This window comes from Spermophilus citellus (assembly GCF_964194105.1).
Source record: "Spermophilus citellus genome assembly, chromosome: 1".
NCBI lineage: Eukaryota > Metazoa > Chordata > Mammalia > Rodentia > Sciuridae > Spermophilus > Spermophilus citellus.
In genome coordinates, this window is record NC_138182.1 from 194,744,000 (window position 1) to 194,761,524 (window position 17,525).

At 37.5% G+C, this 17,525-nt stretch overlaps 1 protein-coding gene across 1 annotated transcript in view; it reads right to left on the minus strand.

Moving 5' to 3' along the window:
• Positions 1–211: 211 nt before the first annotated feature.
• The window catches only part of SLC25A46 (solute carrier family 25 member 46), a 43,198-nt gene continuing 25,884 nt past the window's right edge, over positions 212–17,525 (minus strand). The window contains exon 9 of the mRNA XM_081281378.1: positions 212–272. The gene's annotated coding sequence lies outside the window, so the exon portion shown is untranslated. The remainder of the gene's footprint in view (positions 273–17,525) is intronic.

Genomic DNA, 17,525 nt, shown 5'->3' on the forward strand with positions numbered 1-17,525 from the left:
GCCTATGGACTTATTTCTTGAGCTGGTTTCCTCGGAAAGTAGATTCTTCACCTTTTTTTCTTGAGCCCTGTGGGAATATTCGACTTGTTAGCATTTGCACTTGTACTCTGTCATTAAAGAATGATAGGGCTGGGGATGTGGCTCAAGCGGTAGCGCGCTCGCCTGGCATGTGTGCGGCCCGGGTTTGATCCTCAGCACCACATACCAACAAAGATGTTGTGTCCGCCGAGAACTAAAAAATAAATATTAAAAATTCTCTCTCTCTCTCCTCTCTCACTCTCTCTTTAAAAAAAAAAAAAAGAATGATAAAGTTTTCTTCCTGAGTTAACAACAAAAATATGCTGGAGTAGAAAATGGGAAGACAAAGATGGATGGTATCCACACCTACTTTCAGACATTCAGAAATGCCTTGAAAAACCAGCCCCTACCTCAGAGCAAAGCCTGTCCAAGGAAGGGGGCGTGACCCTTGTCCTTGGAAAGACCCACAGAGCACTCCTAGGCACATACCCTTGTTTATCTACAAATAACAGGAGCGATCTACTGAGCCAGGTGTCCCTGACTCAGTCAGGGTAGGTGGGAACCCATAGCAACCCCCTAGCAGCCACCAATCAGCATGAGACAAGGAAAATACCTGGGATGCCAGATGACCCTCCCAGTAGTTTATGGTGGTTGATAATATGTTGGGAAACCATGTGGTTTAGCATGTACACCCCTCCTGCCTAAACCAATCAGTTCAAATGAATCCCCCTCTTGCACTAACCAATCACCCTTACCCAACTTGTTCCCACAAGTGAATGTGCTAATCATATTTTAGAGTTGTTTTATGATTTTCCCGTGGTATGTGATGATTTGCTAAGAGATACTATGATGTATGTGAAGTCCCTGCCTTCCCCAAAGAGTGTATAAAACTGCTGCAAACCTGGGCTCGGGGCTCTCAGTGTCACCAGTTTCTGTGTGTGCATGGAGGACCGAGCTAGCTCGCAATAAACATCCCTTTGCTGCTTACATCGATCTTGATCTCTGGTGGTCTTTTGGGGATACCGAATTTGAGCATAACAGCGTTATTTCCTTTGATAACAATGTGCAATGAAGTTTCATGACATTTAGTAAGTCAGAAAACTACTAAGATTCTGGCAACAGGTAGACTGACAGTCTTCTTTTCGTTGCTTTGAATTTTATTTTTCTTTATTTCTCTAGAAGGTATTAGAGTGGGTAATTGGGAGAGGCTATTTTACAAATGTCTCTTGAAGCAGCAAGATATATTTAAAATAAGTGCCTTCCACTGGCTTCTCTGACCACAGAACCAAAAAGAACTTAAAAATCCTTTCTTTGAGGAAAGATTTTAAAAAAAGAAAGATAGAAGACATTTGGAGACCTTAGAAGAGAGAAAATAACCATGTTTTGTTGTTGTTGTTTCATGTAGAACAAGAACTGACTCATGAGATATGTGCATGACTCAAACTTTACTGTAGCAATGCAGTAAATGCAGCAATGAACAAATTACATAATTGGGGAGAGAAAAATCAGAAACAAATGAGAAGGAAAAGAGAAGTTCATGATTTTTATAAGTGAGAACAATAGCAACAGTAAAAAAAAAAAGTTGTAATGAAATAAAAAGCAATCAGATTCATTGACAGCAAAAGGAATTCAATTCATCTGCTGAAACAAAGAAACAGACTGAATGCCCACATCCATGGACAGGCACTGTTAGCTGTAGTCCCAATTCCCAGTCTTTCCTGCTTTCTTAGTGTCAGGACCCTGAGTACCATTATGCACAATTAAAAATACTTACTTGCTTTCCCAAATACCTTGCAGCAAGAAAGAACCATGTGAACAATTTGAGCCATGACAAGACATAGGATAAATCTGCTGAGATTTCAGGAAAAAAATCCTTCTTTTATAAGACACTGCCTCTGTTTACTGCTCTCTTTTTCTATTTGTCTAAGATTTGAAATAAGGATTGAATCATAGCAGCCACCTTGCAACCATAAGGGAATAAGCATGAGGGTAAAAAACATATGCAAAGATAGCAAATTGGAAAGGTAGTATAGTGGCACCCCCTCCTCCACAGTAAATCTAATTTAAGCTTCTCCAGAAATCTTCACCATATTAATCTTAGGACTATCAGCAAAAGAATCTCTACAAGAGTTCAATGTAGTTAAACTTCCCAATTCCTGTTGCTCTATCTTACTTGGCCACTGGCCTAGAAGAGATCAGCCCTCCAGGTGCTGAATGCCCCTGTAATAGTTTTTCACAAACATTATGGATTATCCAGTATTGTAGTTTGTAGGAGTGTGTTTGCAAATGCAAAGTGTGATTTAAAAAAAATTGTTTAACAAGGCCTCTGGCCTTGAGCCAGAACTTCACAGAGATGTTTACATTTTAAAGGTAAGAGAATATATCCTGGAGATAGTGCTCTGCCTTGAGCATGGCAAAACATTTGTTTCCCAAAATGTAGGCTGTCTCTTCACCTGGTCAGGACTAATCTCCAGGATATATAAAGAACTAAAAAGCTTAACACCAAAAAAACAAACAACCCAGTCAATAAATGGGCTAAGATGCTGAACAGACACTTCTCAGAAGAAGATATACAATTGATAATAAATATATGAAAAAAATGTTCAACATCTCTAGCCATTAGAGAAATGTAAATCAAAACTACTCTAAGATTTTCTGTCACTCCACTCAGAATGGCAGTTATCAAGAATACAAACTGATATGCTGGAGTTCGAGACCCCCAAAAGACCATCAGAGACCAAGATCGATGTAAACAGCAAAGAGACGTTTATTGCGAGCTAGCTTGGACCTCCAAGCACAACGCAACTTGTGACACTGAGAGGCCCTGAGCCCAGGGTTTGCAGCAGTTTTATACACTCTTTGGGGAAGACAGAGACTTTACATACATGATAGCATCTCTTAGCAAATCATCACACACCTCAGGAAAATCATAAAACAACTCTAAAACATGATTAGCACATTCACTGGTGGAAATAAGTTGGGTAAGGGTGATTGGCTACTAAAAGAGGGGGATTCATTTAAACTGATTTGGTTAAGCCATGAGAGGAGTACATGCTAAACCACATGGTTTCCCAACATATTATCAACCACCATAAGCTACTGGGAGGGTCATCTGGCATCCCAGGTATTTTCCCTGTCTTATGTTGATTGGTGGTTGCTAGGGGGTTGCTATGGGTCCACACCTAGCCTGACTGAGTCAGGGATACCTGGTGCTACAGATCTCTCCTGTTATTTGCAGACAAATATCTCAGCAGGTGAGTATGTGCCTGGGAATTCTCTGTGGGTTTTTCCAAGGACAAGGGCCACTCCCCCGTCCTTGGACAGGCTTTGCTCTGAGGTAGAGGCTGGTTTCTCAAAAATTGAGTCACATCAGTTTCTCAAAACAACAATAAGTTTTGGCAAGAATGTGGGAGAAAAGGCACACTCATACATTGCTGGTGGTAATGAAAATTGGTGCAACCAATTTGGAAAGCAGTGTGGAGATCCCTTAGAAAACTTGGGATGGAACCACCATTTGACCCAGCTATCCCACTACTCAGGATTTAAAATCAACATATTATAGTAACGCAGCCACATCAATGTTCATAGCAGCTCAATTTACAATAAAATAAACTGTGGAAGCAACCTAGATGCCCTTCAATAGTTGAGTAGATAAAGAAACTGTGGTATATATACACAATGGAATATTACTCATCATTAAAAGAGAATAAAATTATGGCATTTGCAGGTAAATGGATGGAGTTGGACCCCAATAACTTCCAGGAGCCGTATCCGATGCAATCACACAAGGGTCTTTATTGCAAGCTCAAGCCTGGACTCACAACAATTTCTGATGCAGTGGTCCCAAGGAGTAAGTCCTAACCCTTAGTTCAGTGAGGATTTATAGGTTTGGGGGGGATACTCTATGCATCACAACATCACACAGCAAATCATTTCACACCGCGGGGAAAATCAAACAACTCTTAACATTGATTAGCACATTCATTGGCAGGAACTGTTATGCTCGAATTCAGGACCCCCAAAAGACCACAAAGAGACAGCTTTGCTCTGAGGTAGGGGCTGGTTTTTCAGAACAAGTCGGGTGTTTATGTGTTCTTTCAATGTGCTCATAAAAATAAAATAGAGTGTTATTACAGTGTCAATCTGAATAACACTTTCACAAGGGGAACAGTTTAAAAGTAGTGGCAAACACATCTTTCATTCGCAAAATTGGCATCTACATACCCCATCCTTTGAAATGGCATTCTATATTACTTCTCCATCTGGTTAATGGTGCTGACTTCAGCAGAAGATGCATGTAGAGAACTCTAATTTGCTTAATAGGTACCTGTTACAATCTTTTAGCATGGGAAAAAGCAGGCACACAGTTCTGACAAGAAAGAAGCTTAACTGGAATCATTTTCTGTGTTACCTGCCGCTCAGATCAGCTGTTCCTTCACTATCTCCTTTTTGTGTTGTGAGGGATCGAGAATCACTGCTTGGCACCATTCCACCACTTCCGGAGAACTGTCATTCTCAGCCTTTGACTCTGTGCCTGGCTGGGCATGTACACGTATGCTCACCTGGATGATGCTCAGATGCTTCCTAAGACAGAGACCTATAAAAGAAGGCAAGATGAAAAGCATGCTTCTGTGGTATGTTTGGAATAAGAGCATTTGTGTGACTGAGTAAGACACTTAGGGAAGTGGCAAACATGTGAGCAGAAATATGAACTTGAGGAAGAAGGAGACACAGAATGGAAGGGAATGGCAATAAGTGTGCTTTCTGTGTAAGGGTTGAAGCACAAAAGGAAGAAAAAGTTAACTAACCTTCAAAATTCTTTCCTCCTCCTAATAATATATCTCTAAAATGGACATAACTCTCGAGTAAGAAAACAAAGTGATTTTGTTCCAGGCACGGTGTATTCTCAGGTATTGAAAGGCTGAGGCAGGATGACTACAAGTTCAAGTCCAGCCTGGGCAACTTAGTGAGACTGAGATAGCTCAGTGGTAGAGTGCTTGCCTGGTGATACTGGTGATGAGAATCAATCAGAGCAGAGTTCCATTTCCCTGGAGGTGAAGATTGAACACCCAAGAAACATGGAGGCAAGTGTAGAAAGCAAGTTTTATTTAAAGGATAGAACAGAAATAGATTTCTGTGCAGAGAAAAGGTCCCAGAGCTGGGTGTCTAAAGAAATGAGAGTGCCTTGCCTCTTTTATACTTTTTAGAGTTTTTTTTTTTTGTTCTCATGACGTCTCCTCCTCCCATGCTGCCTCTTTCTTCCCCCATCTTGTATATATGACCCATGGCCAAAAGGTGGACCAAAGGTGGAGTGATCCTAGGTAGGAAGGGAACAGCCCAGGAGACATTAATTAACAACTCCTACAACTCCCTGCAGGGAGGAACAATTCCCTGGAAGCATGTCATCTTGGCTACAGGTAGAGGAGGAGGGGGGAAAAGGCTCTAGAGGTATAGGCATTTTATTTTCTTTCCTTTCATACCAGCCCCCTTCTCCCCAATCAGACCCAATTATTTTTAATCTACACTGACTGCCACCGCCCCTTCACTGGCACGTGCAAAGCCTTCAGTTCAATTCCCATTACCATGAAAAAACAACAACGACTTTGTGATGTAATGTGGTCTAGACATTTGAGGGTCCTGGTCAATGTTTTGTGCTCATACAGTGGACATGGGAAAGTGGGAAGGTGAAGATATTGGGATTGGTGAGTGAGCTTCTATTTCTCAGGAGGACTGAGAAGCAGCATTAAAGTGGCTATCAGCTGCTGTGGAGAGATCACAGTAACAGATACATTAGTGAAGCTGCATTTGAGACAGTCTGATTGCCTAACAGGCTAACAAAGGGAATCAAAGAATATTAACTGCTATTCTTTTCCCAAAAGAGTTTCTGGGGATCAACAGCATGTCAGAACATTTCTCCAGCCACAAATATCCACATTCATGTTGGTTGTTATTATTTGAGGCCTTTTTTTTTTCTATTTTCTGGGAAAAAGAATCTATATACTGGGTGGGGATATGGCTAAGTAGAACATTTACCTAACAATCAAGGCTTGGCTTTGATTCCCAATACTGCCAAAAGAAAAAGAAAAAAAGAAAGAGAGAGGGTGGCGGAGGAGGAAAAGAAAAGAATCTATCAACAACTCATCATTTTACAAACTCCAGGACAATGTTGAGATCAGATGCAATTATCAATTTTTAAGACAATGAAAGCAAAAAATAACCAAATTGGGGGACAAAACTCTATGGACCAATGATGCTTTTATTAAGCACCAGAGGGGCACATTTTAGGGAAAGAAAATAGGGGAGAGCCACTGTGAGAGTCTGGGCTTTCTTTATAAGGTCTAACAGAGTCAGGTCCTGGGATGAGTTGGCCATTTTTGATGGACTCACTGGGGGTGGGACAGGAGGATGGGTAGGGAAGTTTCTGGAGCTTATTGTACTGGGGTCAGCTGGTTCAGCCATGTGGGGGTCAGTGTGAGTTCCTTTTGTGTTCTCCTCAGGCTGAGAGTTGGGCTTCTAAATGACAAAAGCTCCAATGCACACAGGACAGGAAGACCGATTGGGGAACAGCTGCAAATAGGGGAAACGCCCAGGGGTTTACTCTCCATGTCCTTCAGACAAGATTAAATTTCATTTGATATGTTATTTCAACCTGGATCCTGGCATAATGATCAATAAACATGAACTAAGAATAAACATCTCTGACAAACTAGCTGTGAAGTATTACTTCCAAGGAGCCCTGTAATGATTAATTTTATGTGTCCACTTGACTGGGCCTCGGGGTGCTTAGATATTTGGTCAGGCACTATTCTTAGTGTTTCTCTGAGAGTGTTTAAAATAAATTCACTATTTAAATTGGAACACTGAGTAAAGCAGATGGCCCTCCCTCATGTGAGTGGGCCTCATTCAATCAGTTGAGGGCCCACATAGAACAAAAGGCTGACTCTCACCTACTGTAAAAGGAATCCTACCTCCACAACCCCACCTGAATACTTTTGAGCTGGACATTCTTTTTTTCCATTTGGATTGAAACTATACCATCAGCTCTCTTATTTGTCATGCCTCTGGACTCAGAGTTGCACCATCTGCTCTCTCTAATCTCTAGCTTGCTGCTTGCAGATCTTGGTACTTAGCCTTCATGGCTGCATGAGCCAATTACTCATAACAAATTGCATCATATATGTACATATCCTAGTATTTCTGCTCTTCTGGAGAACCCTGTCTAATATGGATGCCTTGAGTGACATTTAGACCTATAATATCTAAATTTTACCACTTTGATCTTATTTGTATATCCTGGTGCTTGGTAATTAGTTAAGGAAATCTTGGCCTTAGGAAAAAGACTTTGTACCCAGAAATCTAGATTTCTGTTGATTTAGATTCTATTCTAAATCAGGTTAACTGATTTGTGCTGTTTTTCCCCCCATCTGTTTAGAAAAGCAAATCATTTTACTTTGACTACTTTTGAAGGCTATTTAGAGAATCAGGTGGAAAACATATAGAGAATCATTTGCCATGAAACTATAAGATGTTATTTGATGATAAAAATAGCAGATAATGTAAATTGCATATTAATATAAATTTAGTGCTTTTAGCAAAAATATCTACATATTAAAGTGGGTTCTAAGGAGAATATCTACACCTATGAGGAGCTTGATTAGATTCATTTAAAAAGGTCTGTCTTGGCATTTTTAGACTAATATATTACTTTTATAGGAATTTTAGGTTTACATAAAAATTTAGCAGAAAATAAAGAGTTTTGATACACCCCCTTTCCCTCCTTACCAGCTTCCCTTATTATAAACAGCTTGCATTGATGTGGTACATTTTTTACACTTGATGAACCAATATTTATATATTGTTAATATATCATTAAACCAAAGTAGGAAGTTTATGTTAGGTTTCACCTGTTACACAATTCTATGGATTTTGCCAAATGAATAGTGTAATATACAATTACAGTTATTGGAGTGGTGACTGAATTATGGTCCTTGAGCTGTCGGACAACAGAGGTGATGCCTATCCTGGGAACTTTCAGTGTAAAGGTTAAATTAAAGATTGCCCAGTTGCTATGGTGATGTCCTATTCAAAAGGAGGTTCTGTGTCAGCCACAGAATTATCAGTTTTTGACCTTAAAGTTCAGATACCAGCTCCCGTGGGTAGAAAATTATGGGCACAAGCTGATAATCATAATTGGGTTGCTCATACCTATGACCTTGGTTCTGCTTGTTTTAAAGAAACTTTCTCATAATAACACTTTTGATGTGAAAACTTATATAATAAACATGCTGAGCTAGTTCTGAGTCACTATCTCCTATCAGGGTTTAGTAATCCACCAGGCCCCAGCTTTTTCTCTCTTTGTGTGTCTGTTTGTCTTTTCTTTTTTTAAAAATTGTTTTTAGTTATACATGGACACAATATCTTTATTTATTTTTATGTGGTGCTGAGGATTGAACTCAGTACCTCAGATATGCAAGGCAAGCATCAACCCCAGCCCTATTTGTCTTTTCTAATCCCCCATCACTCCCTTGTCTGGTTACCTGAATTAACTGCTGTGCAGTTCAAAGCATATGGTATCATACACAACAGTTTTATTGCCCTAAAAATCTCCTATTCACCTATTCATCCCAAACTTTCTTTCAATTTTCAAACTCCTGGCAATGATGGACATTTTTTTTTTTTTTTTACTGAATCTACAGTTTTACCTTTTCTTAAAATGTCAGATAATTGCAATCATACAGTATGCAGCCTTCTCAGGTTGATTTGTTTTACTGGTAATTTATAGTTCTTTCATCTTTCCTTGTGACTCAATAGCTCATTTTTAAAATAATTGATTTTATCCTATGGTATGGATGCACCACAGTTTATCCATACATTTATTGATTGATATCTCTGCTGCTTGCAAGTTTTAACAGTTATGAATAAAGCTGCTATAATTATTCATATGCAGATTTTTTGAAAATCATTTTTCAGTCCAATAGGTAAATAACTAGGAGTGTGTCTGCTTGCTTATATAAATAAGACTATGTTTAGCTTTATCAAAAACTGTTAAAGGCCACGTGTGGTGGCACACACCTATAATCCCAGTGACTCAGGGGACTGAGGTAGGAGGATCATAAGCTGAAGGCCAGCCTCAGTAATTTAGCAAGACCTTGTGTCAAAATGAAACACAAAATGACTGGGGATGTAACTCAATGGTAAAGTGCCCCTGGGTTTAATCCCCAATGACAAACAAAACAAAAACAAAATACTGTCTAAAGTGTCCTCTAGAAGAGCTATATAATTTCATATTATCATCTAGTAAGGAGGAAGCGTTCCTGTTGTTCCATAGTTTGTCAGCATTTGGGGATGTCAGTATTCAGAATGTTAGCCATACTAGTAGGTAAATAGTGGCATTTCACCATTGTTTTAATTTGAAATTCTCTAATGATACATGATGTTCAGCATTTCATTATATGCTTATTTCCTACACAGTTTTTTCATTAAGGTTTATGGGTATCTGCTCAGTTCTTTTGCCCAATTTTTAATTGGGGTTTTAATTTTCATTAGATAATTGTTTGGCAAATATTTCTCCCTGCCTGTGCCTTGTCTTTAACCCTTCCCTTTGAAGCTATTTTACTAGAGAGCAGAGATCAATAGAATTATCAAATATTGCCCTCTTTGGTACTATGCACACTGAAAATAACCAATTTTACTTTAAGGAGAGCTGGATACTTTTATAGACCTTATAAGTAGATTCTTTTTTATAATTTATTTATAGTTATACATGACAATAGAGTGTATTTTGACATTTTATACATACATGAATTATAACTTCCCATTCTTGTGGTTGTACGTGAGGTGGAGTTACACTGGTTGGGTATTCATATATGAACATAGAAAAGTTGTGTCTTTCCTATTCCCAACATCCCTCCCTTCCCTTCATTCTTCTTTGTCTAATCCTTTGAACTTCTATGAATAGATTCTTTTTGTTGTTCTTGAAAAAGACCTAATTGAGCTTCAGGATGTAATTGAAGAAAATGACCTTTAAAGTTATATAACACAAATAATTTTTCTTTTTAATTTCCCATTCATTTATAAAATAAACCTTTCAGTGTTGTGATTTTTCAGTGTTGTGTATCCTTTCAGTGTTGTAGGTTTTTTTCAGTAGCAATTATGGAAACTTTGTAACTATGAATGGACTGCTTTTATTATCCAAAGCATGATCATGACAAATCATCTACTCTGTCAGTTCCAGGCCACAGATCTTTGCTTTCTGTCTGGTTTAGAACTTCTTTGGCTGGCCTAGTGGAGATGATTATGCAACTCTTTCCTCCATTCCAGGAGTGATTGCATCAGTTGATTTTCATATGTTGAACCAGTGGTCCATTCCCAGGAGACTCCCACTTGGTTGTAGTTGTTAACTGTTTATAATAGGCTGCTAGGTGCATTTGTTCGTACTTTTGTTGGGGATTTTTGCATGAATATTTCTAAGGGATATCAGTCTGTAGTTTTTTCCTGTAGTGCCTGTCTGCTTCTGTATTAATTTAATTTTATCCTCAAAGAATGAGTTAGAAAGTGTTCACTTCTCTTTAACTTTTTGAGGAATTTGTGAAGGAATGGTGTACAACTTTTAAATGTTTGGTAGTTTTTACCAGTGAAACCATCTAGTACTAGATTTTGTTCTTGTTGAGAAGTTTTAAATGACTGGTTCAATCTTATTTATTTATTATAGGTCTATCCAATTGCCCCATTTCTCCTTCTGTCAGTCAAGGTGGTTTGTGTGTTTCTAGGAATTTGTCCATTTCATCTAGGTTATCCAACTTTTGGCATGTGGATATTCCTAATATTCAGTTATAATTCTTTTCATTTCTGTAAAGGTAGATTTAGTAATTTAAGCCATCCCTCTTTTTAGTCCTTTAGCTAAAAGTTTGTTAATTTTGTTGATCTTTCCAGAGTCAAACTTTCAATTTGTTTTTTTCTTTTGTTTTCCTAGTCTCAATTTCATTAATCAATCTCTAATCTTTATTATAATTTCTTTTCTCCTACTTGCTTTTAATTGACTTTGGCCTTTTTTTTCCTAGTTCCTTAAGGTGTACAGTTATTGATTTGAGAGTTTGTCTTTTTTAAAAAAATATTTTTTTAGTTGTAGATGAACACAATATCTTTATTTTATTTATTTATTTTTATGTGGTGCTGAGGATTGAACTCAGTGCCTCAAACGTGCTACGCCAGTGCTCTACCACTGAGCCACAACCCCAGCCCAAGAAAGTTTGTTTTTTTTTAATGTTAGCATTTTCAGCTATAAATTTCCTCTGAGCACTAGTGGGATTGCATCCTGTAAGTTTTGGTAGGTTGTTTTCATTCTCATTCATCTTTAGGTGTTTTTTTAACTTCCATTGAGTTTTTCGTTTACCCATCCATTCTGCCAATCTCTATCTTTAAATGGAGAATTTGATTCATTTAAATTTAAAGTATAATAGATAAGGATAGATTTCTGCCATTTAGCTGTTTTCTGTGTCTTTTTTTTTTTGCCTTTTTTTAAAAACTCAAGTCCTACACTACTACTACCGCCTTTTTCTTTTTTCTTTCTTTTTTTTTTTTGATATAAAGTACTGCTTTTCTGATGTGCCATTTCAAATCCTTTCTCTTTTCTGTATATTTTTAAATTTACCTTCTTACTGTTGATCTCCTGGTCTAAAATTAACTGTCTTAAACATATGACTAAGTCTGAGTAATACCAGCTTTGTTTCAGTAGTACACTCTGCTCCTATACATCACCCATTTCCTTTATATGTTCTTGTCACAGATTGCATCTTTATATATTATGTGACCACTAAAATATATTTACAATTATTTTTATGGATTTGCCTTTAAAATTATGTAAGAAGAATAAGTAATAACTCAAAGTACCACAATACTGGCTTTTATGTTTACATTCTTAATCTATATAAGTGTTTATTTGGTTTTATGGTTTAGAGAGTAGTTATCCCCCAAAATCTCATGTATGAGAAAATTAAGAAATAGTTTAGAGGTGAAATGATTGGGTTATAAGAGCCTTAACCTAATCAGTACTTAAATCTCCTGATAGAGATTAACTTGGTAGTAAGTATAGAAAGGTTGGTTGTGATTGAAGGAGGTGGGCCCTAAGGGCATGTCTTGGAGTTTATATTTTGTCCTTGTTGAGAGAGCTCTCCTGGTGCCATGTTTTCACCTGTTTTCCTCAGCCACATACTTCTACCATGATGTTCTGCCTCATCTCAGGTCCCAAGGAGTAGAGTTGGCCCTTTATGAACTAAGACCTCTGAAATTGTGAGGCCCAAAATAAAACTTTTCTTCCTATAATTGTTTTTGTCAGGTCTTTTATTCACAGCAGCAAAAAACCTGACTAAAACATATAGCTCCAAATTACTATCGTCTTTTTAATTTTTTTTGCAGCTTCAAGTACTGTTTAAATATTTCCTTTTTTAATATTTATTTTTTAGTTGTAGTTGGACACAAAACCTTTATTTTATTTATTTATATGTGGTGCTGAGGATCCAACCCAGGGCCTCACATGTGCTAGGCAAGCACTCTACCACTGAGCCACAACCCCAGCCCTGTTTTAATATTTCTTAAAGAAAATTTTACTAGTCACATACTCCTTTTAACTTTTGTGTCTGAGAATGTCATAATTTCTCCTTTAGTCTTAAAGGATAATTTTGCTAAACATAAAGTTCTTGTTTAACAGTTTTATCTTATTTCAGTTTATAGCACTGTAAGTTTGTCATTCCACTACCTATTCTAATGAGTAAACTGCTCAATTCCTTCTGGAAAAAGAAATGGGTCCCACATTGGGAAGGGGAACTGTCATTTTCAAGATTGCCACCAATTTTGAGAATTAATAAGAGCAAAAATAAGTTAAAATGCTGAAAAACCTTCAAATCTCTGTGTTTTTTCTTTTCCCTTGCCTTTTTGCTTTGATTGGTACATTACTGTACATAATAGTTGGGTTCAGCCTATAAATGTCTTTGCCTACAAGATGAGTATCATGCAAATAAGCATATAGTTGAATAGTATTTATTTAGGAATGAGTATTGTGAATATCTGCAGTGATAGTAAACTGCGTTTTCACAGAGGTTGAGGCAAGGAGAAGCCTTGTCACATGTGTGGTTGTGGGGATGAACCAGGGCCTTGCAGCAGGCAGTGCTCTACCACTGAGCTACAAGCTTCAGGTTACCATTTTCTCATTTTGAGACAAGGTCTGACCAAGTTGCCCAGACTGGCTTCAAACTTGCAATGCAATCAGACTTCAGAGTAGCTGGGATCACAGGCATGTGCCACCATGCCCATCTCTAAGGGGCGCTTCAAAGGGCAAGGATGAGAATTATTTATGCTATTATGAAACAGCAATCCTTGGCCACAAGGACGATCAGTCAGAGGTAGAACAGGCAATCCATTCTGCCAATCTATGTCTTTTAATTGGATAGTTGAGACCATTTGTGTTCAGTGTTCTTATGGTAGATGAGTGTTATTTTCTTCACTTTTAATTAATTTTCTGTATTTGATTCTATCTTAATTTTCATTTAGTGAGTTACTTTTCTGATGAGCTTCATCTATTTGGGAACTTCGGGGTTTGTTTTGGATTCCTTTTTGTGCAGTATGTTCTTTTAAGTAGTTTTTGTAGTACTGGCTTAGTGGTCATGAATTCTTTAAGTTTATCCATATCATGGAAAGTTTTTATTTCTTCATCAGTTCTCAAAGATAGCTTTATTCATTATAGCACCTTGGCTGGCAATTGTTTTAGAACTTAAGACTATCTCATTCCTGGCCTTCCTTGATTTTAAAGTCTGAGTTGAAGTCAGAAGTGCATCTTACAGGTTTGCCTATACATGTGATTTGATTTTATTCTTTGCAGCTTTTAATAATCTTTCCTTATTTTCTGTTAGGCATTTTGAATATTATGTGCCTTGCAGGGGTTCTGTTCTGATCTTGTCTAATAGAGGTTTCTATATGCCTCCTGTTACGTAGGTATGTCTAAATCATTTCAAATATGAGGGAAAGTTTCTACTACTATCTCACTGAAGAATTTCTTAATGCCTGAGTATTCAAGTCCATATACCCTCTCTTCAAGGCCTGAAGTTCTATTTTTTATGCAATCTAATCTGTTGTTGATGTTTTCAAGGGAATTTTTGATTCATTGTGCCTGTCATTCCCCATAAATTCTGCTTGGTTCCTTTTCAATATGTCTTTCTTTACTAAAATGGTCTTTGCCTCCTGTATTTACTCTCTTAATTCATTCCTTAGATCTTGTTTTAGTTAGTTGAATATTTTAATAATCAGTGTTTTAATAGTCTTTCTCTGGAATTTTGTCCACTTCCATATCCATGGGTTCCTTTGTTAGGGGATTAGAAATTTGGGGAGAGATTTGTTTGCCTGTTTCCTCATGTTTTCAGCTCTTGCACTTACACATCGCACTGGATTCATCTTCCTCTTTTATACATATGTAGTTATCTCCTTTGTTCTAGGAACTTCTCTGTTTTTGCTGTATGAGTAGGTGTTCAGGAGTGGCACCTGAAGTCCCACTGTAGTAGTTCCTACTTGGAGCCTGGTTGTTAAAAGTTTGAGATTTTTCTCTCTTATTCTGTGTTGAGGCACCCATGGTCACTGTTACTTGGGTGAGTTGTATGTGTTGCTCATCAGCAGGGTCTCTACTCTGTGAGCTTGAAGTGCCTCAATTGCTTCCCAGCTCCTCTTAGAGAAAGGGGAGCAAGGACCAGCAATGTTAATAATAAAAAAAGTTCTGAAAATAATTGTGCAGTGTCTACTTTGACATCTCTAACACTAACTACCACCTGTAAATGAATGGTGGGGTCAGCATCTAATGTCAGCACCAACAAAACAATCATGAACTAGATCAGACATTAACCAGAAGGTGTCTGCAATGCCATACACTGTACTAAGAATCACAAAAAAATGGAGTAGGAATTACATTAACTATATGATTATATTGGATGGTGGAATTATTTCCTTAAGTGAAGAGAAAATATGGAAAGAGAAAGTTAGAAATATTTAAAAAGTGAAGAGATGCAGGAGATAGGTAGCAGATGATAGCTATAAAGATGGAAGAGTACAAAATAACCAAAAGTAATCATATAAAGGAGGAAAATTTGGTTGTCAGTGGGGAAAGAGAGTGAAGAAAGATTAATAAGAGGACCAAAAACCAAGGTACAAACAAACAAAAGATCAAAACAAAACAAACCCACATAAAATTTTACCTCACCAAAGTCAAACCAAGACTAAATAATAAATAAGTGAATACGAAAGTAATTAAAATGAAAGAAAAACTATATATTTTTAACCAATCTGCTCAGTGGAAACACACACACATATCCACACAGGCACACACAATCATGCAAAATGGAGAAAATAAAAAGTAAATTAATAAAAATTTAAAAAACAAAATTAAAAATATAAAAAGGAAATGGGGAACAGAAGAAAATTCTTGAAGCAAAAGCAAAACAAAACAGGGGGCTTATTTCCACTGATGTGGTCAAAACTGCTGGCAAGGATGGATGTTCATTGTTTAATCTGATGTGCCATTCTTTTAAATTTATTTTTGAGGACTCTGTAACCCTTGGGTTCAGGACTGAGGGTTAAGTCCCATGTCTTTGTATTTCTCCCCAAGCTGCCAGCTGTTATGGCCAGAAGCTAAAGCTGGTTGTAGTAGCACTCAGCTTTTGGTCTCCCAACATAGGATAGGATAGACGCTGAGAGCGGACAATCAGTGTAGTCCCATAGTGGGACTGGTGCAGAGTTCTAAATTGGAGTTTTAGTAGTTCCAGTTTGGTCTTGAGTGATCCTTGGAATTCTGTTGATGGATATTTGAGATTTGGTCCACACTCCTATTTCTGGGGAGAAATCAATCTTTGCTGGACATCTAGGTTTCAGGGGCCTCCTAAAATTTCTACTTTCGGGGCAAGGAGTCTAAATCTTGACAGGCTTCACATATTCCTTGTCCATGGGTGTGAATTACCCAAGATCAGACCTGTAGTCCAGATGCACTGCCTGATGCATTACTGGTGTCTTCCAATTGCTCTTATGGGATGGCAAAAAAGGGAGTTCTCTCTCCTTGGTATCTCCAACTTGTAAAGCTCTAGACAGTCCTCTTCATACTTGTTTTAATCACACTGGTCCAGATATACTCTGGACTCTACAAGAGACAACTGCTTAGTCAGGTTGGCAACTTCTTTTGTGAATACTCAATCTCTAGCCTCTGCTTGCTGAAATGCAGCCACTCAAAACTGGCTCATGGCGCCACAATGCCCAGTGCAGTCAGCAACTCAGCCAATTGATTTTGATAGTTTTTCCCTTAACAACTTCCCCCACCATCTTTGGGTTAATTAAGGTCAGCCTCCCCTCAGTTCCAAATTCCCCCAAGTCGATTATATTTGCCATGTGTTCCTCTCTCTGCCTGTGCTTCCCTACCCCTCTGCAGTGGATAGATTTGCACATCTTTAGCATATTATTTCTTACATTATGTTCAGAGTTTCTGACTTTGTATTCCTGATTATTTGCTGTCCAATGTTTAATTTCAGTGAATTCCCTTAGTAAACCACCATGTGGGGATCAATCTTCCTGCTGTTTAAATTTTGAGCTGAGGAACTGCTGGGGAGTACACCCTTCCTCTAATCCACAAATCTCAGTTTGTCTTTTTCTTAATTCAGTGTTCACATAAGTGTTATAAATCTTTGACCATTTTCCAGAGTCTTGACAAAATTGGTTCTGATGGTGTTGGGTGTTAATTTTTATTTTGTTCTGTTTCTACAAAGGGACAGAAGTTTGGAGCTGCCTACTCACCATTTTGCTGCTGTCACTCCACTAGCTGCATCATGTGGGATAAGTCACACTTTCTGTAATTATTTCCTCCTTAGGAAAATAGCACTTAGTCAAACTAACACTAGTACAAAAATGTCATAGGGTTGCTATAAAAATAAAATGAGAATGTCTAAGACTTTTACAAAATATAATTCATACACAAAGTTATTTTAGGTAATATTTTGTAAGCCACATCACAGTTACATCACTTTTATGATGCTAGAGGATTTTTTTAAATGGTGGGCAAAAATGTTTAATTTTACATACTCATTTTTCTTGAGTTTCATGTTCACCTAAAATATACTTATCTTTTACCAGCTTGAGTAGTCCTCTAGCATTAGTAAGAGAAAAATGACTAGTGTTATTTCAACATTTTATTGAACTTTTCATATTACACAATTTGCTACCAAAAACATTTAAAATGCCAATCAGACAAAAACAAATTGAAGACACAGACAAAACACCTCTTTCTAGATGAGGTAATAATGCATAAGGTTCATTGTCAAATTACAAGTTTTTATTACACTGCTACACAACTTATTAGTATATCAGTGATACTCAAAGTTTCCAAAAAAAGACATTACACATTACATTCAATTTATAATGGGTGAAAGGAGAGAGAGCGAGATTATGTACAACTACTTGAAAGAGAAAGCAGAAATGCCAACATTAAA